General features: G+C 35.7%; 1 protein-coding gene across 4 annotated transcripts in view; it reads right to left on the bottom strand.

The window, feature by feature from the left end:
* The window catches only part of LOC115217328 (epidermal growth factor receptor kinase substrate 8), a 191568-nt gene that overhangs the window by 136243 nt on the left and 31802 nt on the right, over positions 1-23523 (bottom strand). For 2 of the 4 annotated variants that reach the window (XM_036507451.1, XM_029786983.2), the window contains exon 2: positions 13376-13414. The exons of 1 other annotated variant lie outside the window; for it this stretch is intronic. The gene's annotated coding sequence lies outside the window, so the exon portion shown is untranslated. Of the gene's footprint in view, positions 1-13375; positions 13415-14019; positions 14039-23523 lie in introns of those variants that run through there. One more of the 4 variants, XM_036507449.1, reaches the window with a different exon arrangement.

Below are 23523 nucleotides of genomic sequence, written 5' to 3'. Positions count from 1 at the left end.
GGGCATCCAGTGGCAAGGGTTCAGTTTGAGACTTCTGGATTTGTAGAGAGTGTCGAGTCACCTATAATTACCATAGCTCACAAGTTTATTCTGACCAAGAATACTACCTGTCAGGGTCCCATCTATGGGTTAGATAGATTTTAGTAAGGGTAGATTCAGCTCCTTAGTTGCAGAGAAAGTAATCAATCTAGAAGGAAAACTCCAAAATTAATACCAACTTCCAACATGTTCTAAGCCAGCATGGAACAGTATGGCTAATAATACTAACATGAGGTATGTCCAATAACATTGATTCATACTATGGAGGGAACTATTCTTCATAAGCCTAGTACTTATGTTAATGTACATTCTGCCACATATATACACATACATGTACATACACAAAATATATGCAAAATATCTACATAAATAAATACAATTATATGTATATATATATATATATATTCTTTTACTTGTTTCGGTCATTTGACTGCGGTCATGCTGGAGCACCGCCTTTAGTTGAACAAATCAACCCCAGGACTTATTCTTCATAAGCCTAGTACTTATTCTATCAGTCTCTTTTGCCAAGCCACTAAGTTACAGGGACGTAAACACACCAATATCGGTTGTCAAGCGATGGTGGTGGGGATTAAACACAGACACACAAGCACACATGTATATATATATATATATATATATATATATATATATATATATAGAATGGGCTTCTTTCAGTTTCCGCCTACCAAATCCACTCACAAGGCTTTGGTAGAAGACACTTGCCCAAAGTGCCGTGCAGCAGGACTGAAACCAGAACCATGTGGTTGAGAAGCAACCACATGCTCTACTTTCAGATTCATGATTTACTGACAATATCATCATCATCAACATCAATTAATGTCCATTTTCGATGCTGGCATTGGTTGGACAGTTTGACCAGGTAAGCTGAGGGACTGCACCAAACTCCAGTCTGATTTGGTATGGTTTCTACAGCTGGATGCCCCTTCCTAACACCAACTGCTCCAAGAGTGTAATGGGTACTTTTATGTGCCACCAGTACAGGTTCCAGTTGCATGACACCAGTATCTGCCACAACTATAATTTCACTTGGCTTGATGGGTCTTCTACTCAAGCACAGCATATTGCCAAAGTTCATGGTCATTTGTCATTACCTCTGTGAGGCCCAACGCTTGAAAGGTGCATTTTATGTGCTGCTAACATTACAGGTATAATAAAAAAAAAACAGAATACAATAAACAGTAGAAGGCAATTAACTTTAGCTTTTAAGGAAGAACCATTAAGAGAGTTTGATATTTTGAGTGATGGGTAGAATAGAATAGTGTTTTTAGCCAAAAGGGCTCTGTGTGTGTGTGTGTGTGTTAAGGAAAATAATGAGCAAGAGGGAAATGAAGTATGAGAAGTGAGTGTATGTATAAATACATACCTGCTATATAAATGTGGGTGTATGTGGTTTATGTATGTGTATTTAGCCCTGAAAGGCTCTGAAACAGTGTATCCCCAAGAAAAACGAATTTGATTTTCAAAATTTACCACACACTCTCTCAATTTCTGAATATCACTCATGCTGAGAGTGTGTGTCAGGAGTTTCACCTGGTCAACAATGATGCGTGTGTGTCAGGAGTTTCACCTAGTTAACAAAGTAAAAAAACCCTCACAAAGCATCAGCAACAAGATAAGAAAAATCTGGCTTGGAATAAAAAAAAAATTGAAATAAAGGTATTCTATTGTCAAAATTGCCCAATGACGGACTACTCAGATATATATATGAGAAAGAGGGAAAGATATATATACATATATATATATATTGAATGATAGACAGACAGGTTGATAATCCTTCATCTAAACTGTACAGCTGGAAGTATTTCAAATTACAGAATGACTATATTTGTACTTAAAAAATGGCACATCTTGGAGACAGGACCCATTAACATCTTTCCATCACTCACAGCATAGAACTGCAATAATTTGTCGTTCTGTTTCTTAATGCTGTATATAGTGGTTCTTTCAATACCAATCTCCATTGTTAGGCATTTCACACAGTCAAGATTTTCCCTGCACCTTAACTTTTGCTTTATTCATAATCATAGAAGCTTCCAATCTTTTTCCTTCCCACTGTTATCTACAGGAATATCATCAAGGTATATTGATTAATACCCGGAAATTTATGACTTGTAGTACCAACTAATATCACAGGTATTAATATAAACTTTAACCCACTTATTGTGGACTTTTGTTTAAAGCCCTCAATAGAAAACATATCACATGTTTATATGAATATATATATGTTTGTGTATAATTATTATAATTATATAAAAAGAATAATACAAACTTCTGCAATAATACTACTTTCTCAATACATGTAATACATATGTACCTATGGGTATGTTTGTACGTAAGATATGTATGTGTGTGTATATGTGCGTGTGTGTATATATATATATATATATATTACAAAATTAGAGAATGGAGAAACATACTTGGCAGTATATTGGATATATATTATCCCATGGTGGGTTGAATTTTCAACCCCTATCTCATTTTATATATATATATATATATATATATATATATATGTATGTATATGTGTATATATTTATGTATTCCTCATGTATATACCTTTTCATTCCTACATAACTACAATAATCTTAAGATACATTGATTTTTTTAAATTCACTATCATTTCTCTTTTGATAACTTTCTCTTCCCTCTGTTTATACTTTATCTAATAAGAATAATATAATACACCTAATAATAATAATTGATTCCTTTGTATGCATATACATATACATTTTAATATATATATGTGTTTATGTATATTTATGTATATGTGTGTATATGTAAAAGTATGTATATGTGTATGTATTTATATTTATAACTTAACCTTATGAACTTTCTAAACTCTCTGATGAAGCCCAGAGGCACACCCAAGTACTTTAATCTTATCTACCAAATACTTCAGTCTACTGGGGGGATAAAAGTAGAAAGGTGTACTATGGCCTCTTGGCTGAAACAACTGTAAGATATTATCCTACTTTCTATGCTCTACGTTATATATTTTAATAAATACTGGTGTTTTGGGATTTGGTTTGCAAGATTCTTTATGTGAGTTTGTGTGTTGAAGCATATCCTGTTGTGTCTGGAGAGAAACATTTTCTTTTTGTGCTTTATAATGTAACACACTTGGGTCAACTTGGCATCCGCATCTTATCCAAGCACCCAAAAGACCCAATACTCAGACAAATACGGGAGTATGTCCTTATAAATGAAACCTCCCCAATACTCAATAGGAAATATACATAGTAGACATCATACCTCCATACCCACAGTTTACACAGGTAGAGTAGAATAGTTAGTGGACTGTTATGTAGATAGATGTATGTGTGTGTGTGTGTGGGTGTGAGTGTGTGTGTATCCACTTTTTTTTTGTATGTATGTAAGCATATAGATATGAAAATAAACAGATCAACATACAGACGGATAGGTACATAGGTTATATGAACAGACGAGCACACATATGCAAATGGAGACTGAAACAGATGACCATATAAACACACATACTTTACTCCACACAAGGACACACATGGAGACACAGATCCACACATATAAAGATGCACATCCATACATACAAGCATGGTACATAGTTGCATAACACACACACACACAAGGAGACAGAGGTGCATACATATACAAACACATGCTCACACACATACAAAGAAAATACACAAACACGGACATGCAAGCACATAAATATGAAGGATACATACATATATATACACATACATATATACATACATACGTGCATGCATGCATAGGCACACACACACATGCGCACAAACAAACAAAAAAGAACGCAGTGTAAATAACAGAGTCAAGACTATTGAAAAGGTTGCAAGAGGCAACAAAAATTTTAGGAAAATAAAAGAAATAAGTGGAAATTTTACCAGTGAATGTGTTACATTATAAGGAACAAAAAGAAAATGACTCTCCCCAGACACAACTGGTATTTTTATATTTCATATATTATAGTTATATATGTATATTGTTATAATTGTCTTCTTAAAAAATAAATAGACAATATAATGTCTAAAAGTTGATGAATACCACCTCTTGATCCCCTCCATTTTCTTATTGCTCTCTCTCTCTCTCTCTATATATATATATATATACACACACACACAAACATATATATATACATATATATACACACACACAAACAAACACACATATACACACACACACACAAACAAACAAACACACATATATAAATATATATACATATATAACCTGTGCCCTTATGCTAGTATAATTATTTTATATTATAGAAACAGTTGAATGAAAGAGCAGAGAACTAGACTCAAATGTTTTAATCATCCTCATCACTTTAACATTCATTTGCTTCTTTTCCATGTTTGCCTGGATTAAACTGATTTTCTATGGCCAGGTGCCATTCCTGTCATCAGCTCTCACATGTTTTCAAGCAAGATAATATTTCCCCATGGTAGGACATATTTTTTGCACAGAAGACTTGAAATGAATGATACTGCTTGTCTGATGGTGATACTTGTTTAGAACAAGCACAGAATGTCAAAACAAGGAGACACATAGCCACACCCACATGCACAAACATAGATGTATGAGCGTTTGTGTTTATACGTGTTTGAGTTCATATTTCCCTCATCATCATGTATCTGCTGGTTATAAACAACAGCCTCACTGTCATTTGTTGGATGATGTCATTTCTTTGCAGTCCACCATGGAAGCATGTCTGGGCTTCTTGATTTATCTAGACAAGATGCAAAATTTCTGTGAACAAATAGACCATTCATATGGTGTTATTTGTTTTTGTTCTCCTTATAAACAAGCATATCCAGGCTGTTTATTGTTTGATAGATGGAGATATACTTGGAATACAGATTAGGGATCATAAGAAGGGCACCCAGTTGTAGAAAATTTTGAAACTACGTTTCATCTGATCCATGCAAGCATGGAGAAATAGACACCAAAATGATGAAAATGATGATGTACCAGTACAGATTTGTTTCTTGTTTGTTAAGTATGCAGGACTTGAAGTCCCCTTATGTTCTCTCCAGTAAACTGGTCAGCCAGCAAGAAGAGTGACCAGCCAATATACTTGGCTACAGAGTCAAGGACTTCCCAAGCCTCTCACCATTTTCTGCCAGTCCCAAAGAACCTATTTTCCCAGTAATGAGAGGTAAGGTTTGAACTCAGAATGCAAAGAGTCTAAACGGTTACTGCAAAGCATCTCCATCAATGTTCTAACATCTAACATTCTATCAATGTGCCATTTTAGAGTCTCCAAAAGGATGACAGGCAAAGTCAACCTATGCAGTATTTGAAGTCAGAGTGTAGAGGGCAGGAACAAATTCCACAAGGTGTTGTAGCCAATGTTCTAACAACTCCCCACCACCTCCAATTCACTATGGGTAGTAAATTGGGGTAAGTCAGATTAAATGGGGGGAGTCTTTTACAACAAAGTGTAATATGTACATTCATCTCTGTTTGACAATATTAATATTTGCTTTTTTTTATATCAAAAAAAAACTTTTAAGAAACTGATAGTGAGCCATCACACTTCTAGTGCCTTTTTCAGTGTAACATGGATCAAAACAATTGGAAATCATTACTGAAGAGCAAACATACCATCACAAATTTAAGGTTAAACAAACAATAGACTCTCTCCTTACACAACACATTGGGTTTAGAGACACCAGCTCCTTTACAGATACATTAGATTCTATGTAAATACCTGAGTTCCCTAACACTGTGTAGTACAATCCTTCAACTGGTCTTTAATCCTTTTGTTACCATATTTCTTTTGAAATACACTGCTTTTGTTTCAATTAAGTTTTAACTCTTTAGCATTCAGATTTCTGTAAAATGTAATGCTTATTTATTCACATTGATATGAATTATTCATGTGGAATTTGAACTCAGAACATAATGGCAGATGAAATACTGCCAAGCATTTCGCCCAGTGTGGTAATGATTCTGCCAGCTCACCACCCCTAGGGCAATATTGTAGGATAAGTTTGAGAGGCCAGATCTGGTTGGTTTGAGGATAAAACAGGTAGAATATTTTGGCCATATATGACCAGTTTAAATACTAAAGGGTTAAAACAAAAAAAAATTTAACAAAATAATTTTGTTGTTGTTAAACTGGCATTTATAACATGAATTAACATGAAATGTTGATGGAAGAGATTTTAATTCAGATCAGTTTAAAACAGGAAGTTTGTATCAAAGAACCAGGAGCGATCTCAGGCATGTTAGAATCAAAAGATTTCAAGTATTCTGAACACATATTCCAAACCCTGTGGTCTTCGACCAAAACAGGCAATTTCACATCACTAAACTTGCTAGAAATAGCAGCTGAATCTCTCTGAAAGACATGCTATTGAATACATACATATATATAGATATATATATATATATATATACATATATAAAATAAGTTTAAAATAATGGTCCTTATACAATGATACTAAACAAACAAACTTTACAAAGAAAGAGTACCAAGAGATTCAAGAAGAGGAACTGGATGAAATGATCTCCCAGGTCAAAAATGCAGATGCAAAGAGTAAGCACAGAGAAAAGCTGGAGGCTGATTAACTCCATCACTGGTTGCAAAGCTGCAAAGCAGGGAATCATCAAAGGGAAATCAAAGGACGAGAGAATCAAAGAGTGGTACACTCATTTCTACAAGTTACTTGGGAAGGATCCAGAAGTTGATAGTTGAACAGAAAATGAAGAATTAGCAAAGATACTTAATGGTTTGGAAATCGAGGATGGAGACTTCACAAAGCAAGAAATAGAAAGAGCTACAAGTAACCTGAAATAAGGAAAACAAACTGGTTCTGACAACATCCCACCAGAAGTACTAAAAAGATGGGATTTAGATGACATTATCCTTGAACTTGCAAACAAACTACTAAATGGGAATGTGAAACCGGAACAATGGTCTGAGATAGACTTGCTACCACTGCCCAAAACTGGAGACCAAAGTGATACTGAGAATTACAGAAGGATCAGTCTGTCATCCATTGTTGCAAAAATGGTCAACAAGATGATACTTAACCGAATACACCCTAAGATAGGCAAACAATTGCGCCCAAATCAAAATGGATTCAAATCAGGATGGTCAACAACATCACACACTGTCACACTTAGAAGACTGATAAAGGGAGATAAGAGCCATAACAGGAAGGCTATCATTATCTCTGTAAACTTTAAAAAAGCTTTTGATTCAGTACATAGAAGAATGATGATGATACTTAAAGCATATGATACTCCACCAAGAATTCTGAGAGCAATAAGTAAGTTGTATGAGAACACCAGTGCGAAAGTGATCACTCTTGATGGAGAGATGGAATACTTTGAAGTCAAAGCCAGAGTATTACAAGGCGACATACTAGCACCTTATCTTTTCACCATTGTTCTGGAAGAACGTACAAGGGCAAGGAAGAACTGGGATTCAAACTGCATAGACAAAGAAGTAAACAGCATCAAGCAGTAACAGTAATTGACCTAGACTATGCTGATGACCTGGCATTACTAAGAGAGAGGACAGATCAGGCACAGGAGGTGCTGAGCAGATTAGAGCAGGAATTGAGGAAGGTATGATTGTACTGCAATGCAAAGAAAACAGAGCTGCAAGTATTCAACCACAAAATGCCTGTGTCAGTGAAAGTGAGAGACAGTAAGTTGCTCAAGGTAGTTGAAAATTTCAAACACCTTGGTGCATGGACACAAAGTACTGAAAAATACATTGTAGCAAGGAAAGCTCTTGCCTGGAGCACATGCCATAAATTGAGAAAGGTATGGAGTTCAAAATTAGCAAATAAATTGAAAGTGAAGTTGTTTCTGGCAAGAGTAGAGTCTGTTCTTCTATACGGGGTTGAAACACTCACTAAAGCACTTAAGAAGCAGTAGGACGGTTGTTATACGAGGATGCTTAGAATGGCACTCAATGTCTCCTGGAAGCATCATACAAGAAACGCTGACTTATACCATTGACTATCAAAAGTAACATTGAAGGTATAGCATAGAAGGATGAGGCTAGCTGGACACTGCATCAGACACACTGATGTAATTGCTAACAAGCTGGTGCTCTGGCAACCAACGGAAGGAAGAACCAGGAGAGGAAGGAGGAAGATGACCTATATTGACAACTTGCTAGAGGATACTGGTATGGAAGGGGTACAGGAGCTGAGGACTATTATGGAAGATCGAGATGAATGGGGAAAATGTGTGGAAACAGTCTTGGGGCATCCTGAGGGATGACCCAGATAGATAGATAGATAGATAGATATAATTCCTTTGAGCAAATTTGGCTTACAGCTGTTTCCAGTTGTCATTATAGGTACATTACTGAAAGGTTTACTCAGTTGGTTTATTGATTAATCAAGGCAAATTGAATGGCCTAAGAAAATTAATGCTAATTTTGTCAGAGCCATATATATATATTCCATGTACTCTTCAATGGATAGTAAAAATTGTTTGTATATATATATACAAACAATTTTTACTGTCCATTGAAGAGTACATGGAATTACCCATCAGAAGAATTCACAGAGTGACTAACAACTAATTGTAGTCATAGACATTAGATATTGATCGTTGTGGTTAGCTGTTAACTGGAACTTCATTGGGAGTTAATATGGTATCCACCCAGATAATATATCCCTCCAAACTTGTCATACTTCAACTTTTTCCCATGCAAATGGTTTTCAAACCAAATATAGTACATGCTATTATTTACAGCTTTATGTACTTCAAGTTCCATTTTAAAAACAATTTATACATATGAAAATATATATATATATATATATATATGTATATACTGCTGATGTCATAACAGGTGTAAATACCTTGTCTTTATATACACTCTCTCATTCTGGATAGAATAAGAGTGATTGAACTAGTTACCAAGAACCATCATCATTTTAATATCCACTAGTCCATACTTCTAGGAGTCAGAGAGAGGTCATCAACACAGATTTTCTATGGTCAGATGTCCCTCCTGTTGTCAACTCTCACCTGTTTCCAAGCAAGTATCAAATTCCTCAACTCCTGAAAATAATATTATTTTATCGTCTGAAGAATTTCTAATAGAAGATATTTTACATGTTTCTCCTACAAGTACAATTTTGTGACTCCTATTAGCAAATGAAACAAGTATATATATAATGGAGAATAAATAATACGAAAAATTTTTTTCCAATTTCCTGTTTTGAGAAAGAGTATCGAATTCCCCCAACTCCGACCATGAAATTGCTAGCCTTGTGCTTAAATTGTGCTTAAATTGAAAACACATATTTTAGACGGGTATCCAATTCATCAGGAAGTTTTTAAAGTCTTGTCATCGAGGGAACGACACGATTATATTTTACAATCTGAAGCACAAAATCTGTCTACTAAATACCAGCAATAAATACACTTGCACACAAGCAAAAATGGAAGTTTTTTTTTTTTTTTTCCTGTTACACCCGTCTAGTAAATATTAAAACAACCGGAAAAGACACGAAATTTAGGGACAAACATGTAAAAAGATTTATTTTTTGTGACAAGTTGTTACAAAGAAGGAATCAACCACCCAATTTCTTGCCGTTTTCAGTTTCCATGAGGCAAAAATAGCTATTCTGGAAGTCCACTAATCAGAATTTGTAAACCGATAATAATAAAAATTGACTAAATGGGAGCTACTATATGTCACCCGATATGCTAGAAATAACTGTATGGTTTCGGAATACCTTTCACAATTAAACAAAACTTTTTATTATTCTTGATACTTTTTTCTCTTCTTTCGTCATTATTTATCATTCTAGTTTGTCAGACTCTTGAAATTACTATTCTGACAAACCAGTATATTAAATAACGGTAGAAAGGAAAAAAATGAAAATAGAAAAGAGTACGGTTTAATCGTTATGGATATTTCGAAACACAACGAAATAGCAACTAAATCTCCCTCGTAAACATCTTATTCGTAAATAAAGGCTACATTGAACACTGGAGTTGCTAATACACAAAAAGACAGAATGGTCACAGCTGGGACGTTTTCTGATGTTAGATAGATAACTATGACATAGTTGGTATCACATTTACTCTCGTTTTCGCTAATTGAGATTATATTTAATATTTAACTCACGATTTCATTTCTGTTTCCAGACTTTTAATGGGAGTGAAGAATAAATCCCGAGCAAGCTAACGTGTGTATGTGTGCATGTGTTCAATGGCACACGCGCGCGGTCGCACACGCCACCTGTAGATAATATAATTATTTACACGCTACGAATTAACTACGAAAACGGGGGTGATTAATGTTTGACGAAGGCAATAAATGAATGCGATATTTGTCATCAGCATGCAAAACTACGCGTTCAAAAAATCTAAAAACACTCCATTAAGAATTGAAAAATCTTCAAGTGGTTAAAAGAAAACGAAAAAGATCCGGAGAGAGAACTATCAGTGTCTCAGGTGTGAACGCCTATTATCTTATCCTACAACAAAGGTGAAACTAATTTACCACCTAGCCATTAAAACAACAAAACTACTACCTCCGCGTCACCTATTTTACCTGTTTGTACATAATATTTGTCTCTGTTTTGTTTACTAATCTTAAACCCTATTCTGACTACTTTAAATCATCTTGTGTGTTTGTCAAAGAGGTCTTTGACAAGCACACAAGACTAATCTCTGAAGAAACTACAATAAAGAAGTTAGACCAATCTTTTTCTAGTCTCACTTTATATTTTAAAAAGATGCTCTTCCTTTAAATATAACCCCCCCTTTTTTTGTAAGTTTATAATTATTCACTGATAAAATATTTTTCTATAATCCCGCTGAATTTTTGCTTACTTTTTCTTTTTGGATTATTATTTTAAATACTAGAATATATTTGTGTAACTTGTCTGTCTACTATGAGCTTGTCAAGGTATTTGTCTCTTTTAATGAATGAATTAATTACCACTATTAAGTATATATTCCCTATTGTATCGAAAACTGAATGTAATAAAATAATATTATTGTAAACGTAATGAATAATTAAAATAAATTCTCTTTGTATTGATGTGTGTATTTTCATGTCAAGTGATATATAAAAACAATAAATCAAAAGATTACTCCGTACTTTTTAATAGACGTTTGTTTAGTAGTTGTAGTATAGGTTGTTTATTAAACTTTTACAAAGAAAAAAGTTGACAGTGACTTCGAAGATCCGGCTTACTTGCCTTCGCTGTGTGTGTGTGTGTGTGTATAAGCCGGATAGCAACTTATGGAATCAAATAACCAGAACCTCATTAGTAGGTGTTAATTAGCATACGTTGATGTCAATAGTTCCAAATACGCATTATTTTTGAAGCCACGATACGAATAATGAATTTTAAAACCAGAAAACGGAGAGGTCCTAATGCGATTAATTAACATGCTAGAATTAGCAGCTAAATCGTCCTTAATTCACACCTTACTAGCTTAAGAAAGGAACGACACATTTTGAATAGTGTTAATAGTCCTAGATAAACTTGCTGTTTGAAACAAAAAGACGGGGAGGCTACGGTTGAAGCGCCTTTTGATCGTAGCTTGATCAAAGCCAACCCAGGATAGATGACAACAAATATAATAAAAATGATAATAGATTCAAATTTTGGCACAAGGCCAGCAAGTTCGGAGGAGGAGATAAGTCGATTACATCGACCCCAGTGCTCAACTGGTGCCTATTTTATCGCCACCGAAAGGATAAAAGGCAAAGTCGACAATACTAATTTCAGAATAAACTCGATGACCGAAAATCGACAAATGAAAGAAATCAAATTCTATAGAGACTATTATTATTAAACTGGATCTGGTAGTATTATAATAATTAGCATTGTAAGTTGGTTGGTGAGAGAAGATTACCTGGGAATGAGCGAAAGATTTTCTCACAGACACGTAAACAAAAAGAAAATAAAAATCTTTACCGCAACACATACACTGGTATATCCATATACACGTACATATACAGGTGCGTGTGTGTAACGATCTATGACTATACCTCTACATAATTAACCTATTTTTTATAGGTGATATTAACGTTATCCATATATCAATAAATATGTGACGAAGACAAGTTGAAACTTCGAAATCACTGTCAATCTTTTCCTTAAAAAGTTTAATAAACATGCATTCCACTAAGAAGTATCGATTAATCTTTAAGTTTAAAGTTTTTATATTAACATAACACAAACACACACATTGTGTGTACATACATATATTGTTAGTCTTTATGTCGAGTTATAATAAAAACAATTTTACATTAAACTGAAAGATGAGTCGAAATTCTTTATGTCGAATAGATATTTATTACACTTTTACAAAAGTGGTGACTGTCCAACGAAAGCGAGCAGGCCGTAACTTCGAAGTCACTATCGCAAACTTGTAAAACTATTTATATATATATATATATATATATATATATACACACACACACACATACATTCTCATAGCATCTCATATACCCACATACACTCATATATTTCTGGATAATCTTTGTCATCGATAGTGTTCAATATCTCAAACTGGAACTAAATATGCAGAATACACTAGTATATATATATGCGTCTAAGAATCCATAAATCAGAAAAAAATATGCACTCGTATATTTGTCAATATATAATACTGTACAATTCGATTAATATATTCTTCTAGGTACTCCAGTATGGCCATAGTCCAATAACAAACAAGTAAAGTAAAAGAATAAAAGAGCAGATTATATACACACATACTTTACTACTAATCAAGCGTTTAGTCACTTAAACTTTTCAGGTAAGAAAACATTAAAACAAAAGTCGATGAATATAAAAGTCGACAAATATATTTAAAAAAAGGACAAAAGGGGGAAGAATTAATGACAAAAAGGAGAAAAAATCAAACTAAAGTAACATAAAATCACCGAATATATTATATAATTTATAATTATTTTCTACATGTTTTGTCCGATAGAGACAAAATATTTTCTCATTACATTCATGACAAAAAATATATAGTTTTGGTTGTTTAGCCGTCGGTTAACACAAATTTAACAGGCCTAAGTTCATTCCATCTATTTAGGGGTATCTAGGACTATATTATATCATGTGTCCCTTTTTATTTAAAATTATAGATGTGGTTTGAAGGTGATTTAGCTGCTATTTCGTCAGCTCGTAAAGTATATCGTAAAAATGTCTTGTTTGTGTGGGCGTGTGTATGTCACTTTATAAAGTTTTTGTAATATATAAAACTATCGTCATTTGTTAAAGAAGAACAGTATATCGACAGATATATATCTACAGTAGATTATACATACATAAATTAAAGTGATTATCAGAGACAATTAATAACATACCCGAGACTTGCAGGTTCCCTGCCGTCAACGCGTAACTTCCTGTACGAAAATAGAAAAAAAAAAGTTTTTGTTTTCACTCTGTATAACTCCACATCCACTATGATATTAACTTATAGCACGATCTGATCTCCGTATAAAATTTATCTAGAGCGAAGAAAATTAAATAAAAGTCTTTAAACGTCCATCTACAGAAACCTATAGATTAAATAAATCAACAAAACACTGATATGGTTTGGGACGGTGAAAGAGGAGGGCACGTTTGCATTACAGAGAGGTGGTAGGGCGGGTAGCTAAATAAATTAATTTTAGAAGGATCTTTCTCCTTTAATAGTTTAAAAAACTTCAAAACATGGCAGCCTTAAGTCAACAAATTTATTTTTCTCTTTCAATATAAAGTACGTGGTCTGTTTCATATATATATATATATATATATATATATATATACACACACACACGCACGCATATGCACAGGTACACACACATATGTGAACACCTTTTAATTGTAGTTAGAGCCCTTAATATGTTGTTTATTTTATTATTCGTATAAATGTGGCTACAAAATATGTATATATTTTTTCTAGACAACTGAAGTGAATGGATACGCATACATAACTTACGAATAAAAATCACGGAGAACTTCATACCTGAAACCTAACACTGTAATTTATTCCTAATCTCTGATACCTGTTGCGTAGTCATTGGCAAAATTCATCCAAAACTATATATTATTTTACTTTCTCATTTATATTTATATGTGTGTGTAAAATCAGTTAATTATCAGAAATATAAGCACTTTCAATAGAGCGGAATATGTTTTCATTTATTCTCGTCTTTATTGTAACAGTTTGTAGATGCAGCATGGCTGAATGCTTAAGAAATTCGTTTCGCAGTCACACAGTCCCCAGTTCGATTCCACTGCGTGACATCTTGAGCAAATGTCATTTTCTTTAGCTTCAAGTCAACCTCTAACTGAACAGATGGAAACTAAAAAGATTTCACCGAGTAGATTCTACATGTAGCAGAGTTTCACTGAAAATTGTGTCACATATGGGTGCGGCTGTGTGATAAAAAGTTTACGTCCCGACCACATCGTCCCGGGTTCAGTCCCACTATGTAGCACCTTGGGCAAGAGTTTTCTACTATAACTTCGAGTATGTATGTGTGTGTATACACACACACAAATAATATATATATATACACACATATATACACTAAAAAAGCTCTTGAACAATTAATGTATATAAATGTGTGTGTATACATATACATAATGCATATATATATATCATCATCGTTTAACGTCCGCTTTCCATATATATGTGTGTCTTTGTGTCTGTATTTGTCCCCCACCACACTGGTGTTGGTGTGTTTATGTCCTCATAACTTAGCTGTTCGGCAAAAAAGACTGACAGATAAACGCTAGGCTTTACAACAACAAAAAGATTGTAAGTACTGGAAATCGATTCGTTCAACTAAAATTCTGCATGGCCGTATTCTAATGAGTGAAACAAGTAAAAGACTAAAGGAGTATACAACACTAAAAAAACTCTTGAGCAATTAATGTATATAAATGTGTATGTATACATATACATAATGCATATATATATATCATCATCGTTTAACGTCCACTTTCCATGCTGGCATAGGTGGGACGGTTTGACTGAGGACTGGCGAGCGAGATGACTGCACCAGGCTCCAATCTGATCTGGCAGAGTTTCTACAGCTGGATGCCCTTCCTAAACCAACCACTCCAAGAGTGTAGTGGAGTACTGGCAACGGTCATGCTCAAATTGTGTTTTTTACGTGCCACCTGCACAAGAGCCAATCCAGCAGCTCTGGTAACGGATCACGCTCGAATGGTGCTTTTTACATGTCACTGGCATGGGAGCCAGTCAGTGGCTCTGGCAACGATCATGCTCGGATGGTGCTCTTTATATATATATATATATATATATATATATATATATATATACACACACATATACATATGTCATCAATATCAGTTAACGTCCGTTTTACATGCTGGCATGGGTTGGACGGTTTGACAGGAGCTGGCCAACTGGGGAGGTGTCCAGATTCCAATTGTCTGATGTGGAATGGTTTCTACAGGTGGATGTCCTTCCTAGTGTCAACCACTCTACAGAGTGTGTTGGGTGCTTTTTACATGCCAACAGCACAGGTGCATTTGCACTGCACCAGCACAAGTGCATTTTATGTAGCACCACCACCTATAAAGGACAAGTCTGTATGTATGGATGAGAGCAATTTTACTTAGCTGATGTATCTTCTCAAATACAGCAAATTGCCACAATTCTCAGTACCTTGTCATGTCCTCAGTGAGGCCCAGCATCCAAAGATCCTTTCTCACCACTTCATCCACATTCCTGGATTAATCCCTTCCACAGGTGCCCTCCATAGTTAGAGCTCAGCACTTCTTTAAGCAGCTGTCCTCATACATATGCATCACATGACCAAACACTTTCAGAACTTCCTCCTCCACTGCAAACTTAGTCACCTAGGTAACAGAAGCTATCTACTACTTCTAATGATCCCCCAACCCTGAACATCTGAGGAAGTTTACTGCCTGCACATCTTTAGTGCTTATTGTACCCAAACATTTGCCACACACAAAGACTATTTTCTCTGTTAGCCTTCTTGTGCTGCACCTCTTACATGCCCAAAACTTACACTGGGTACAGCATATGGAATTTCTACCAACACCCTTCTTACATATCGAGCAGGGCCATCTCCCTGAAGGGACTTGTGATTTGTCAGTTTTCCTACTTACTAGGACTTCAGTTTTAGCTAAATTAAATCTAAGGGCCTTAGATTTCAGGCCTTGCTTCCACACCTGAAATTTTTTCTCTAGGTCAGGTAATGATTCAGGTATAAGAACAAGGTCATCAGCATAAAGGAGCTCCCAGGGGCAGGTGATCTTCAATTCCTCTGTTAAGGCTTGGCAGACTAAGATAAAAAAAAAAGAGGGAACTGAGAACTGATCTTTGGTAAACTCCTGCTTGTACACTGAATTCATTGCTATATTCATTGTCAATCTTCACCTTTCAGACAGCACCCTGGTACATGGCTTGTACAGCTCTCACTAACCACTCAGTGTGTGTGTGTTTGTGCATGCATTCAACATGTATGAGTGAGAGACAAGATTCTGATATATAGGTATATTGGCAGGGTGGGGAGAAAGAAAGTGACAGAGACAGTGTGTGAGAGATAAAGTGTTGAGAGACTGTATGTAAGGGAGAGAGTGTGTATCATAGGATGAGAGAGTTATGAGAGGGAGGGAGAATAAAAGAGAGACTGAGAAAGTGTGCAAGGGAAAGAAAGGGAGAGAGAGATATAGGGAAACAGATTATGCATGTCAGAGAGAGAGATAGAGAGGCAAAGACAGATTATTATGTGTATGAGAAAGAGAGATGAAAACTATGAGTATATATGTTTATATATATATATATATATGTTTTATATATATATATACATATAGGTGTGGCTATGTGGTAAAATGCTTGCTTCCTAACCACATGGTTCCAGGTTCAGTCCCACTGTGTGGCACCTTGGGTAAGTGTCTTCTACTATAGCCTCAGACCGACCAAAGCCTTGTGAGTGGATTTAGTAGACGGAAACTGAAAAGAAGCCTGTGATATATATATGTGTGTGTGAGTGTCTTTGTGTCTATGTTTGTCCCCCCTACTATTGCTTGACAACCGATGTTGCCATAACTTGGCAGTTTGGCAAAGAGACTGCTAGAATAAGGACCAGGCTTACAAAGAATAAGTCCTGGGGTAGATTTCTTCAACTAAAAGGCGGTGCTCTAGCATGGCCACAGTCAAATGACTGAAGCAAAGTAAAAGAATAAAAGATATATGTATTCAGCTGTAAAAACTATGCCAAAACAGGCCCCGCTGGTGCTACGTAAAAAGCATTCAGTCTACTATGTACGGTGGGTGATGTTTGGAAGGGCATCCAGGCGTAAAAACACTGCTAAAATAGACAGTGAAACCTGATGCATTTTTCTGCCTAGCCAGCCCCCATCAAACCATCCAATACATGCCAGCATGGAAAACGGACATTAAATGGCGATGATGATGATGATATGTATATATATATGTATATATATTCTTTTATTTTCTTTTATTCTTTTACTTGTTTGAGTAATTTGACTGCAGCCATGCTGGAGCACCACCTTTAGCTGAGCAAATCAACCCCAGGATTTATTCTTTGTAAGCCTAGTACTTATTCTATCGGACACTTTTACCGAACCACTAAGTTATGTGGACGTAAACACGCCAGCATCAGTTGTCAAGTGATTATGGGAGACAAACACAGACACATAAACACACACACACACACACACATATATATATATATATATATATATATATATATATATATATATATACATGTGTGGTGTATGTATATATATATATATATATATTTGTGTTGTAGTGTTGTATTATATTATATCATATTATAAAATGAACGTTGACTGCAACTAATCTTCACCTGATAACTTATTCAACTGGTCTATGCATGTTAGTGTTTTTAGTTATGTAAATCAGAGTGACAAGTTACATCCCTTTATGCCAAATAGGTAAAAACTTCATCATTTGATAGGGGTTGAAAAAATAATTACTGCAGTCTATATAATGAACTAAAAGCCTTAAAGATGTTTCCCCAGCAAGGACACGACCCATTGAGTAATATCTGTGAAAAGGTTTCTCATCCAGAGAAATTGAAAACGAATGGATTTGTATTGAAGAAGTTTAAAAAGAAAAAGAAGGTGAGTCATTGACTCAAAAGCAGACAAATATTGTTACTGAAATATATTAATGTAGTGTAGAGAGAGAGGGGGAAGCAGTAGCTGAGTAGTGGTGGCAGTAGAAGTTGTAGTTAGGACAATAATTGTAGCTGCATAGTGTTGTGGTGATATTACTTATGGTGGTTTGGTAGTGGTGGTAGCAGTGCTGATATTAATGATAGTGGTGTTAACGATAGTGTGAAGCTGTGCAATACCATGGAAATCACATGAATGCCTTAACAAAACAACTTTTGTTAACAACAATAAATAAGTAAAGGAGGGCGAGAGCAAAAGCAACTACTGCAGGAGGAAAGAAAGAAAGGAAGGAAGGAAAAGAAGAAGAGGGTGAAGGTAGTAGAGATGGAAACAAAAACAAGACAAAAGAAAGGGAGGTAGAAGAAGAGCAAGTGGAAGAGAAAGGAGAAGTCAATTAACCATAGCATGTTTCCTTGAGTGTTTAATTATACCTTTGCTAAACTGTTAGGTGAACAATCTTGATTGCTCAGGATTGTTTGTTTCACACCAGAATGTAATTAGATGCTTGGTGTATATTACACTAAAGCCTACTCTTCCCAAACAATACAGTATGGTCAAACAATGGCTAGCAGAACAGTTAACTAAAAGATAGAATCTCATATCTTTTATATTTTGCTTGTTTAAATCATCAGACTGTGGCCATGCTGTGGCAGCACCTTGAAGAGCACTTTTATTTGAATGAATTGACCCCAGTACTTTTGTTTTTTTTTAAGTCTGGTACATATTCTATTGGTCTTTTTTTGCCAGACTGCTAAGTTATGGGGACATAAATACACCAGTACCAGTTGCCAAGCAGTGGCAGTTGAGTGGAGAACACAGGCACGCACTCACACATGTGTTTATATAATATATATTCGATAAAATTAGTTATGGCCGGTCTATGGGGGTTACCCAGGGTTTCACATCCATGAAGTGCTTAGTTTTACAGCATCCCCATTAGGGTCTGAAGAGACGCTGTAAAGCCATGTGCTTTATGGACATGAAACCCAGGGTAACCCCATAGACCAGTCACAACTATCTTTATCTAATTACTCTACTGCTCTATAACTTAGAGTGTGCTGACAATATGTGTGTGTGTGTGTTATAATGAGGTAGGTTGGTTTACAGAGTTACCTTGGGTTTCTTGCTCATAAGGTATTTAGCCTTACGGTATATCTTCAGACCCCAAACACTGCTGGCTTCAGACTTCTTTAAAATATGGAGGGTGAAAAGCCTCGTTTTTAAGGGGTGTTTGGGGTCTGAAGGTATGCTATAAGGCTATAAGTGAGAAATCCAGGATAATCCCATAAACCAGCCTACCCCACTATAATATTAATTGTTCTACATCTTAGAGTGTGCTTCTCCTCCAGATTTATGTATTTCTACAAACGATCCTATATATATATATATATATATACACACATGTATATATATACACACATGTATATATATACACACATGTATGTGTATATATATATATTATATATATATATATATATATATATATGTATATATATGTATACAATGGGCTACTTTCAGTTTCTGTCTAGCAAATCCACTCACAAGGTTGGTTCGAGGAAATAGGAGACACACGCCCAAGGTGTCACGTAGCAGGAGTGAACCCAGAACCATGTGGAGCATTTGAATTATCCTTAACAAGAACTGTAGGATTGGTTAGTTTCACAAATTAACTAAGGAAATGCAAGCCATCCAGAGGTTGTCCTTTAGTCACTAGATCTATTAAATACCATCCCCAACACACACACTACCACCACATTGTTCTAAAAATAAGAACACAAGGATGTCTTTTAAAACCAAGTATTTCAGTTTTTCATTTTACATTCATTTTCCTATGCTTGCATGAATGAGTTGAATGAATATGTCATTTGAGGCATTACTTTTTTTTTTTTTTTTTACAGGTGCCCTTCCTGTCATTAACCATAAATAAGCTTCAAAAGTAAGAAGTGACTGAATGATTTGTTGACAGGAGAACTTTTAACAACACTGCCCACCATACTGTACAAGCAATCACAGATGTAAAGACACACACACACACATATTGGGCTCTCCAATACTGAAGACGCTGGACATTGATGTAGTTGGAAAAGTGACTTCTGCTGAAATTTTGGGTTTATCATTTTCATCATCATGATTTAATGTCCGCCTTCTATGCCAGCATGGGTTGGATGATTTGACAGGATCAAAATGGGTTGGAGAGCTGCATCTTGCTCCAGTGTCTCAGTTTTGGCATGGTTTCTATGGCTAGATGCATTTTTTAATGCCAACCACTTTACAGCATGCACTAAGTGCTTTTTATCATGGCAGCAGCACTTGTGAGGTCAGTTTGTAATTTGCTAGTGTTGGAATCATTTTATTAACATCAGAATATAAAAATAATCTTGTTAGAGAAACATGGTCAAATGTTTCAACAAAATAAACTCTAAATATTGGTCTCAAATTCTGGCACAAAGCCAGCAATTTTCAGAGAGGGGCTAAGTCAATTGAATCAACTTCAGTGTTCAACAGGTAATCTTTTTATCAACTCTGAAAGGATGAAAGGCAAAGCTGACCTCAGCAGAGTTTAAACTCGGAACATAAAGACAGACAAAATACTGTTAAGCATCTTGTTTGGCATGCTAACAATTCTTCCAGCTTGCTGCCTTCATAAACTCTAAATATTAGTGAGACAAGGGTTATTAGAAGAAAATTCTGGTCCATGACATTAACTGCCAGTTATTTACAATCTGTCCAGTATATAGTATTATGCCACATTATCACTTCCTAAACTAATCTGAATTTATTCATAGCATATTATACATTACAATGTGGTGTAGACAGAGACATAAAAAATAAGGCGTAATAACTGATAAAATTCCCAATCCAGCAACTGTAAACCACTTCAATTATATAGATGCATTGTGCACAAAACTTTAGACTAATAAGTTTGCAAGGTGTATGAGAAAGGGAAGGTGCCTATGTATGCCATATATAGATATATATATATACATGTACACATACACACACACACACATATGCATACACACAGAGCCCTACCCCACTCTATATACCCACGTTTTCACCACTCACTGCATTCCTCTTTCCCACTCTCATGCTTCTTTGGCAATGTCCTGCCACTTATATTATGACCTTTGAACCTCAAGGGTATGCCCTGGCACTTGCCACTGTCTTTCTCTTACTCAAACATCCCATTTATATTCTGATCCCCCACCCTTGTGAGTATGCCCAGCATTTTGCCACCAACCCTATCCTGCTGTCTCTCTTGCTCTCTCTCTCTCTCCCCACTCTCTCCTCCTGTTCTTCCCTCATGTTGGGCAATTATGTATCTCCTTTATGGCAGCTCACCTGTTTCTGTCCTCATTCTGTCCTCTCTCTCTCTCTCTCTCTTTCTCTCCAACCAGGTAACTTTGTATGTCCTCTACAGCTAGACATCTGTTTCCATCTCTCTCTGTCTCACTATAACCTTTCATCCTCTGACACAAAATCACCTCCTCCAATGCCGCCTCCCCTCTCAAAAGATTTTTGCCTTGCAAGTTACTTAGTGACCCTGTCAGTGTGGGTGCCACTTAAAAAGCATCCAGTCTGCATTGTAAAGTAGTTGGCATTTGGAAGGGCATCCAGCTGTAAAAACCTTGCCAAAACTGACCTCACCCGTGCTTGTGCCACGTAATGAGCACTTAGTCCACTTTGCTGGGTGGTTGGTATTAATAAAGGCATCCAGCCGCAAAACCCTGCTGAAACACACAGATGTCTAGTGCAGGTTTCTGCCTGGCCAGCTCCTGTCAAACCTTCCCACCCATGCATGCATGCGAGGCAGACATTAAACGATGATGATGATGATGAAATACACACATGAGAGTGCATGGCCTAATGGTTAGGACATTGCACTCACAATCGCTAGATCATGATTTCAATTCATATACTGGGTAATGTGTTGTGTTCTTGAGCAAAACACTTCATTTCACATTGTTCTGTGATAACGACACCTGACGCATGCACACGGTGCACCTGTTCAAACAACGTCGATTTGATGGAGAGAGTGAGCTAATGTGCAGCACAAACACTTGATCACTATAAACAAATCATTTATGCAGGTTGTTCAGCAAAAGCTGAACATTCATACATCGTCTTCGACACGAGAGTCCAGCATACACACACACACACGTGTATGTGTATATATATATATATATATATATATATATACGAGCAAAACTCCCCCCGTCCAATGGACGATGCTGAGTTGTCAAACATTTAAACCAAATTTTCTCAAAACAACTTGTCCCATAGGCCTCCTCTTTGAGAAACACTGATTTAACCTAAATTTGAGACACCAGCAAAAGAAGAAATAAAGATAGACTTTTTTTCTATTCCAAAGGAAAACGATTTTATTCGGCTTTATCGATCACATTCTCACCTGGAATCGATTTTTGTAATTTTTTCAAGACTTATACACGCCCTGATACCGTCGGTATCTACATATCAAATTTGAGCACAATCGGATGGAAGATGCCCAAGATCCTAGAAGACACATACACAGACAGACAGAATGGATTTTATATAATATATATATATATATATAATAGAAATATGTTACAAAAAGAAAACAGAAACTACATGTGGAAATGTAAGGAGAAAGTAAGAAGAAAAAAATAACATCGGAAATCAAAAACAGTAAAGGCTTTTTATGAAAAGTAACGATACATATATACAATTAGATGAACTGATGTAGGAATAAAAGTAATACAAGTCATTATTGTGAATTGTTAGAGAGATTCAAAAGCATACCGGTTTTGTAAGATTACTGATCACTGCTTTGAATGAGTACCAATTACCGAATGGTGTCAGATCTACTAGTCCCTGAGTAAAAAGATTATGTGTAAGGGAGGTAAGTAGTTCTGGATTTGGTGTAATTAAGATAGATATAATTCTGTAATGTGAATGGTGTGGGATGTATGGGTTGTATACACATATATACACACATACACCTACACATATATACACAGACATGACACCACATAAAACATCATTTTATGTTAATTTTAACTTGAAAAGGATTATGCTCTTTATTAATTGACATTTTTATGTCTTAGGTTCTATATGTGACAGTTTAATTATGCCACATACAAAATAAGCCTAGGAACTACCCGAATTTCAAAGAGGCTGAATCGTGGGTCAATTTGAAAACTGGACTTAATCAGCATAAAATTGCAGAAAACCTTGTGATTCCACCTTCTACAGTTAATACAGTGATTGTGCAATTCACTGAAGAAGGGAAGGAGTCCACATCACATTGCCCAGGTTGGCCAGG

Source organism: Octopus sinensis, linkage group LG11, assembly GCF_006345805.1.
Source record: "Octopus sinensis linkage group LG11, ASM634580v1, whole genome shotgun sequence".
Lineage (NCBI taxonomy): Eukaryota > Metazoa > Mollusca > Cephalopoda > Octopoda > Octopodidae > Octopus > Octopus sinensis.
This window is presented reverse-complemented; position numbering and strand designations above follow the sequence as displayed.